Source organism: Pteropus vampyrus, unplaced genomic scaffold (genome assembly GCF_000151845.1).
Source record: "Pteropus vampyrus isolate Shadow unplaced genomic scaffold, Pvam_2.0 Scaffold193, whole genome shotgun sequence".
Lineage (NCBI taxonomy): Eukaryota > Metazoa > Chordata > Mammalia > Chiroptera > Pteropodidae > Pteropus > Pteropus vampyrus.
This window is the reverse complement of record NW_011888974.1, coordinates 812,269-820,811: the sequence shown is the minus strand read 5'-3', so window position 1 is coordinate 820,811 and position 8,543 is coordinate 812,269.

The following is an 8,543-nucleotide window of genomic DNA, read 5'->3' as shown; positions in this document are numbered from 1 at the left end:
CTACTGCCCACAGCAGGCCTCCACATCTGCTCTCTCCTGTTCAGAATGCTCTTCCCTCAGCTGTCAACGTGGCTCCCTCATTTCCTTCAGGTCTTGATTCAAATGTCACCCTCTCAAGATGTCATTCCCTACCTACTTTCTAAAATAGCAAACTGTACCCTCCCCTATGCAGCACTCTCTCACCTGCCTCTGCCTTCTCTTTCTCCAGAGCACCCGCGTGGCACCATAGAGTTTCCTTCTTTGTTTATTGTCTGACTTTGAATATCAGAATGTAAACTCCCTGAAGATAGACAGTTTTAAAACAAAATCAATAAACTCTCTGCTTTCATTATTTACATACTCTGGTAGAGAGATAGTAAGGAAATGTGCTAAGCTGATGATAACTCCAAAGATATACAGGTCCTAATTGCTGGAGCCTTATAAATATTACTGTATTTACCTGCTTGGGCTGCCATAACAAAGTACCACAGACTGGGTGGCTTTAACAAGAGATATTTATTTGCACGTTGTTCTGAAGGCTAGAAGTCCAAATCAAGTTGTAGGCAGGGTTGGTACCTTCTGAGGTCTCCCTCCTTGGCTTGTAGATGGCTATCTTCTCCCTGCATCCTCACATCATCTTCCCTCTGTGCATTTCTGTGTCCTAATTTCCTCTTCTTGAGAAAGACATCAGTTCTATTGGATTAGGGTCTACCTTAATAACCTCATTTTAAACTGATTGCCTCTTTAAAGACTCTATCTCTAAACACAATCACATCATCAGGTGCTGGGGATTAGGACTTCAACATATGAATTAGGGTGGGAGGAAATTCACCCCATATGTGATTAAGAATCTTTTGTTGAGGGAGATTATCCTATATTATCAGGATGTGCCCTAAATGCAATCACATGTATTCTCATAAGAAGCTGAAAGAATTGTATGCCCACAAACTGGATAACCTACAAGAAGTTGATAAATTCCTAAAAACATAAAACCTACCAAGACTGAATCATGAAGAAATAGAAAATCTGAACAGATCAATAATAAGTAAGAAGGTTAAAGCAGAAATCAAAAACTTCCCAATAAAGAAAAGCTAGGCCCAGACATCTTCACTGGTGAAGTCTACCAAACATTTAAAGAAGAATTAACACCAATCCTCCTGAAACTCTTCCAAAAAATCAAAGAGGAGAGAACACTTCCAAGTTCATTCTAAGAGACCAGCATTATTACCCTGATACCAAAGGCAAAGACACTACAAGAAAAGAAAACTACAGAGACACAACATCAGCAAGATGGCAAAAAAAAAAAAAAAAAGGTCTTTAGACCACGCTTCCTTATAGAAACCGCTCTAAAACTCATATGGAACCACAAAAGACCCCAAATAGCCAAAGCAATCTTGAGCAGGAAGAACAAAGCTGGAGACATCACACTTTCTGATTTCAAAATATATTATAAAGCTACAGTAATAAAAACAGATACATAGACCAATGGAACAGAATAGAGAGCCCAGAAATAAATCCATGCATTTATAATCAACTAATCTTTGACAAAGGTCCAAAAAACACACAATGGAGTAAGGATAGTCTTTCCAATAACTGGTGTTGGAAAAAATGGATGTTGGTCATTCAGATGCAGAAAAATGAATTTAGACCCTTATCTCACATCATACACAAAAGTCCACTTAAAATGTAATCAAGACAAACAGAGGACCTGAAACTGTAAAACCACCAGAAGAAAACATAGGAAAAAGCTTTTTGGCATTGGTCAAAGCAATAATTTTTTTGAATATGACCCCACAAACAGACAATAAAAGTAAAAATAGACAAATGATAGTGCATCAAACAAAAGCTTCTGTACAGCAAAAGAAACAATTAACAGGGTAAAGAGACAATCTATGAAATGGAAGAAAATATTTCCAAACAATACATTTGACACAGGCTAATATTTAAAACATATAGGAAACAACTAATAGCAAAACAAAATGAAACAAAAAACACATAACTTGCTTTTAAAATCAGCAAAGAACCTGAATAGACTTTTCTCAGAAGACATACAAATAGCCAAAAGGCACATGAAAAGGTACTCAACATCACCAATCACCAGGTAATGCAAATGCAAATCAAAACCTCAATGATATCACCTCACACCTGTTAGAATGGCTATTATGGAAAAACAAGAGGTAACACGTGTTGGAGAAGATGTGAAGAAAAGGGAACCCTTGGACACTGATGGTGGGAATGCCAACAATTAGAACAGCTACTATGGAAAACAGTGTGGCGATGTCTTAAAAAATTAAAAACATAACTACTGCATGATACAGAAATCCCACTTCTGGCTATACGTGCAAAGAAAATCCAATCAGTATCTAAAAGAGATATCTGCACTTCCATGTTTCTTGCAGCATTACTCACCATAGACAAGATACGGAAACAACCTAAGTATCCATCAACAGATGAATGGATGAAGGAAACGTGTTGTATATGTATAATAGAATATTGTTCATTCTTAACAAAGAAGAAAAGCCTGCCATTTGCAACAACATGGATGAACTGGGAAGACATTATGCCAAGTAAAATAAGCCAGAAACAGAAAGACAAATATTGCATATTACTTACATGTGGAATCTAAAGAAGTAGAAGTCGCAGAAGCAGAGAGTAGAATGGTGGTTGTCAGGGGCTAGGGAGTAGGGGAAATAGGGAGATGCTGGTCAAAGGGAACAAAGTTTCAGTTACACAATTATAAGTTCTGGAGATCTAATATACAGCACAGTGACAACTATAGTACTATATTGTGTACTTAAAATTTTCTGAGTGGACTTTAAGTGTTCTCACTACAAAAAAAAGCACCTATGTCAAAAACCAACTATTTCAGGTGGTTTTTGAAATGTTAATTAGCTTGATTGTGGTAATCATTTCACAATGTATATGTATATAAAAACATATTGGACAACTTAAAATAGACAATGTTTATTTGTCAATTATACCTCAATCAAGCTAAATATTTCAATTGATTAAAAGACAACTACAGACCAATATTCCTGATGAATATTGATAAAAATCTTCAATAAAATTCTAGCAAACTAAGAGCAACATTTAAAGGATTATATACCATGACCAGGTGGGATTTATTCCTGGAAGGCAAAGATGATTCAACATCTAAAAATCAACCAATATAACACACCACATTAACAGAATGAAGGATAAAAATCACGTGATCATCTCAATAGATGCGGAAAAGCATTTGACAATATTTAACACCCTTTCATGATAAAAACCACTCAACAAACTAGGAATAGAAGGAAATTGCTTCAACATAATAAAAGCCATACAAGACAAGCCCATAGCTAAAATCATATTCAATGATCAAAAACTGCAATTTTTTCCTCTGAGATCAGGAATATAAAAAATATGTCCATTCTCGCCACTTCTATTCAACATAGTATGAGAATTTCTGTACAAAACAATCGGGCAAGAAAAAGAAATAAAAAGCATCCAAATTGGAAATAAATAAAATTATCTCTGTTCATGGATATCTCTGTTCATGGATATCTCTGTTCAAGATTACACACACACACACAAACACACACACCTGTTAGAACTAATACATGAATTCAGGAAAGTTGCAGGATACAAACTTAACACACACAAAAAAATCAGTTGCCGAAAAAACTGGGAAATTCATTAATTAAAAATAAATCAGTTGTGTTTTTACATACTTACAAACAATCCAAAAAGATATTAAACCAATCCCATTTACAATAATGTCAAAAAGAATAAAAGTCTTAGGAATAAATTTAACCCTGGAAGAGAAAGACTTGTACATTGAAAACTAGAAACATTGCTGAAAGAAATTAAAGAAGACACAAATATATAAAAAGATCCCATATTCATGGATTGAAAGACTTAATATCGTTAAAATGTCCAAAATACCCAAAGCCATCTACAGAGTTAATGCAATCTCCATCAGAATTCCAATGGTATCTTTTGCAGAAATAGAAAAATTCATCCCCAAATCTCAAGGACCAAATAATTTTGAAAAAGAACAACAAAGTTGGAGGACTCACACTTCCTGATTTCAAAACATATTAAAAAGTAATCAAATTAAACAGTAATCAAAACAATATGGTATTGGCATAAAGACAGATCAACGGAATAGAATAGAGAGCCCAGAGAAAAACTTTCACATATTTGGTCAAATGATCTTTGACAAGGATGCCAGGAACACTCAATGAAGAAAGGGCAATCTCTTCAACAAATGGTGTTGGGAAAACTGAATACCACGCAAAGGAAGTTAAACCCTTACCTTACACCATAGACAAAAATTAACTCAAAATGGATTGAAGATTTAAACATAAGACTCAAAACTATAAGTTTCCTCTAGGAAAATTCTATGTTTCCTAGCAAAAATACAGAGGGAAGTCTTCATGACATTGGATTTGGCGATGATTTTTAAGATATGACACAAATAGCACAAGCAACAAAAAAGGCAAATGAAACTATATCAGACTTAAAACTTCTGTGCATCAAAGGACAGAGTCAACATAGTAAAAAGACAACCTGCAGAGCCAGAGAAAATATTTGCAAACCATATACATGATAAAAAGTTAATATTCAGAATATATAAAAAACTCCTACAACTCAACAACAATAAATCAAATAACTGGATTAAAAAATGGGCAAAGGACTTCAATAGACATTTCTCCAAAGATAATATACAAATGGCCAACAAACAATTGAAAAGATGCCCAACGTCACTAACCAGCAGAGAAATGCAAGTCAAAACCAATGAAATATTACTTCACATCTATTACAATGGTTACCATCAAAAAAGCAGAAAATAACAAGTATTGACAAAGATGTGGAGAAATTGGAACCACTGTACGCTATTGGTGGGAACACAAAATGGTGAAGCCTCTGTGAAAAACAGTGTGGAGAGTCCTCAAAAACTTGAAAATAGAACTATATCATATGATTCAGCAATCCCACCTCTGGGTATTTATCCAAAAGAATTGAAATTAAGGTCTCTTAAGAAATATTTGCACACTAATGTTCTTAATAGCACTATTCACAATAGCCAAGAGGTGAAAGCAACCTACATGTCTACAGATGGATAAATGGATAAACAAAATGTGATACATACATACAATGGAATATTATTCAGCTTTAAAAGAAAAAGAAACGTCAGATGCTAAAACATGGAAGAACCTAGAGGATAGTATGCTAAGTGAAATAAGCCAGTCACGAGACAAATATTGTATGATTCTACTTATACGCGGCATCTAAAATAACCAGATTCATAGAAACAGAAAGTAGAATAGTGGTTACCATAAAATGAGAGAGGAGGAGAAGGCAGTTGTTGTTTAATGTGTACTGAATTTTAGATTTGCAAGATGAAAAGTTTTGGAGATTTGTTTCACAACAGTATAAATATACTTAGCACTATTGAAATGTACACTTAAAATGGTTAAGATGGTAAATTTACATTATGTGTTCTTTACTGCAATTTTTTTAAAAAACAAGAAGAAGCTGGAAGAGGAAAGGAACTGATTCTCCTCTAGAGCCTCTGGAAAAAGTGCAGCCCTTGACTTTGGCTCAGGAAAACTGATTTGGGACTTCTGGCCTTCAGAACTGTGAGAAAATTAATTTCTGTTGTTTTAAGGGCCAAGTTTGTGGTAATTTATTATGACAGCCACAGGAAACTAATACAGTGAATAAGTGATTAATTCTAATGGCAGGTGAATCTCTGCTACGAAGATTAAAAGCCAGGGAAGGAGAGAGTGACAAAGAATGTTAAATTACTTGGACTGGTTGGGGATGCCTGACCTCAGGCCAAAGACTCTGTGATAAGCACCTGCCTGGGAAGTCAGAACAGCAGAGAGGTGTACCTTGGTTAACAAAAGTGAGCAAGGAGTGAAGAAATAAGTGCAAAGAAGTAGCCAGGGGTTAGGTTCTATAAGGGTCAAAGTAAGGGCTTTGGATTTGAAAGCAAGGAAATGTCATACCTTGTCCCACGTGTGGGGCTCTGAAGGGTAACAGGGGGACAGACTTGGGGCTGTTGCACTGAAAGCCCAGCTAGACAAAGGAGAAGGGAGAAGTGATGGAATTCTGGATATATGTTGTACAAAGAGCCAATAGGATTTGCTGATGGATCAGATGCAAGGAGTAGGGAGAATGAGACAAGTTGAGGATGCTTGCAAGTTTGGGCCTGAACTACACTAGATGATGGTGGTAGCATTTACCGAGATGAGAAACACCTGGGGGGAGCAAATCTGGGAACAAATTAAGAACTCTGGCCTGGATGCATTAAGGTGGAGGTGCCCATTTGTCATCCAAGTGAAGATGCCAAGTAGACATCTGGGTCCTTTTGTCTGCAATTCAAGGAGAGGAGAGGGAGTCACTGAGCCACATGTCTGAGTGAGGAGACAGACTGTGTCTGACAGCAGGGATCCAATAATGTCAGCTCTCTTTTCATACCCAGGCTAGGACACCTCAGGCTCTGGCCTTTGCCTTGGGTAACAGTCTTAGGCTCATCCTGTGACAGTGTCCCCTCCCCACTCATTTGTCGCCAGCTTATGTTCAGCCAGGCACCAGTTTGGACAAATCCTGATGACTGACCTGGAGTAATCAAGACTTTCCCACAGGATTCTCAACCTCTCGTCTAAAAAATTTTTACTATGAATCCCATCAGTAAAATATTATTGAGATATATTTGCCACTTGGATTGCAAATGGGCATCTAAAATCTAACACATCCAAGCCAGAGCTCTTAATTTGCACCTAAATTAAGATTTGTGCCCTATCACATGCACACGTAGACCTATTCACTCATAAATTATATACATACTTGACTATACAAATAATAAAATACATTCATCATATAACAGTGCAAAAACAATTTATCTTATCTAAAGATAAGATAAACAATATTTGAATGATTTTATTCATTAAAAATACAAAATTCCTTTTTTTGCTTTCAGTTAAAAAAACACTTAATACCTTGTATGAGCTATGTGGCAGAATACATCATTTCTAATAAGCCAGTCACTGGTTTCACTGGAAATGTTGCTGACAAGGACCTCCAACTGGGGATGGAAACGTCAGCTCTACCTTTTCGCTCATCTTGCAGTATTAGCATTGTCTTCCGTCCTCGCTTTCTTCTCAGGAATCTTTGGCAGCCACAAGTCCATTCTGTGACTGTTAGTTTTGTTAAAACTAGATAATGTCAGCTAATCAGGGACAGGCCAATGGTCCCTTCAGATCTACTCTATGCACCCCCTCCACCCTGCACTGTGGCCCTCTCCTTCACTCCGGAGTGGTAACTGCTGCCACCCTCTAAGACTGTGCCTGTCCTCATTGGTTTCCCTTAACTCTGCCCAGTCTGGTATAAAATCACCTTTATTAAATTCTCCTCAGTAAATTCCACTGAGTGCTCCTGTTTCCTACCAGGATCCTGTCTGAGATATCCCCTATAGGAGAGCAACAAACAGGCAAAAACATTGCTGTATAGCCTCTGAGGACCTCCGTGCCTCCTTGGGACATCATACTGCAAGTGCTCTGGGACCATCTGACCAGTAGACAAAAAGAGTTCACTAGTGTCAATCTGAATATTAAGTTATTTTTAAAGCTCACCTTCTTTCTTATTAGAAATCAAAATTGAAATATTTTCTCCCTACCTCCAGGTAATTGTTTTGTACCCAGGGGTGAGTGCCTCCACCTTACAGGCCCTAGCTTGAGAAATCTAGCAAATATGATGGCTGGAGCAGGAGTCTGGGCAGCTCTGCCCTTATTTACTGGGTGCACTTGGGCACATGGCTCAACTTCTCTGCTCATAACCTCCTGCGCAGTGGGATGAAGTGAGAGAGTGTGCCTAAGGGAGATAGGGTCGCCCCCTTCCCAAGGAGCATTCTAAGATTCTCTACTTCTAGGCAGGGTGCTCCACCCTTCCAGTGCTGGACTGGGCACCTGTACCCATCAATTCCTCTGGCCACTTCACTCAGCCAAAACCTCGTTCAGCTGTGGCCCCTCCTGAACCCTGGGCAAGGCAGCGCCAGCATCAGGTCGCCAACACTGGGAAGAGGAAACCCCTGAGAACATCTGTCACAGCCTGGCAGAGGGTTTACTCCTCCCCAAGGTCCTGCTCCTTTAGCGCCCTGACTAGCCAGTGAGGGCCTAACACTTGGGCCATCACCTTCCTGCTTCTGCCCTCACTGCAGGCCTGAGAGGGAGAGGACCTGGCCAGCGCATCTCCCCAAGGCGACCTCCAAGGTCTTCAGGGTCCACAACGTCTCCTCCAGCTCAGGTCCGGATTCTTAGCCGCCACCCACCTGGCTTAGGTCAGAGGGTCTCCCCGTGAGAAAACTGACGCCCCTTCCTGGGGCTTCTAAACCCGCTTAGACTGCCGCATCAGAGTACGGATCCCTCCTAGGCAGCAGTTTTCGATTTACACATCGGCGCCTCGCAGTGCTAAGCACAGTCGTCGCTCAGTAGAGATGAATGAAGCGGGCAGGCGGGAAGAGTCCGGTGGGGGTGGGGCGCCGCCGAGGGCACGGGGCGGGGCCGCGCAGGGCA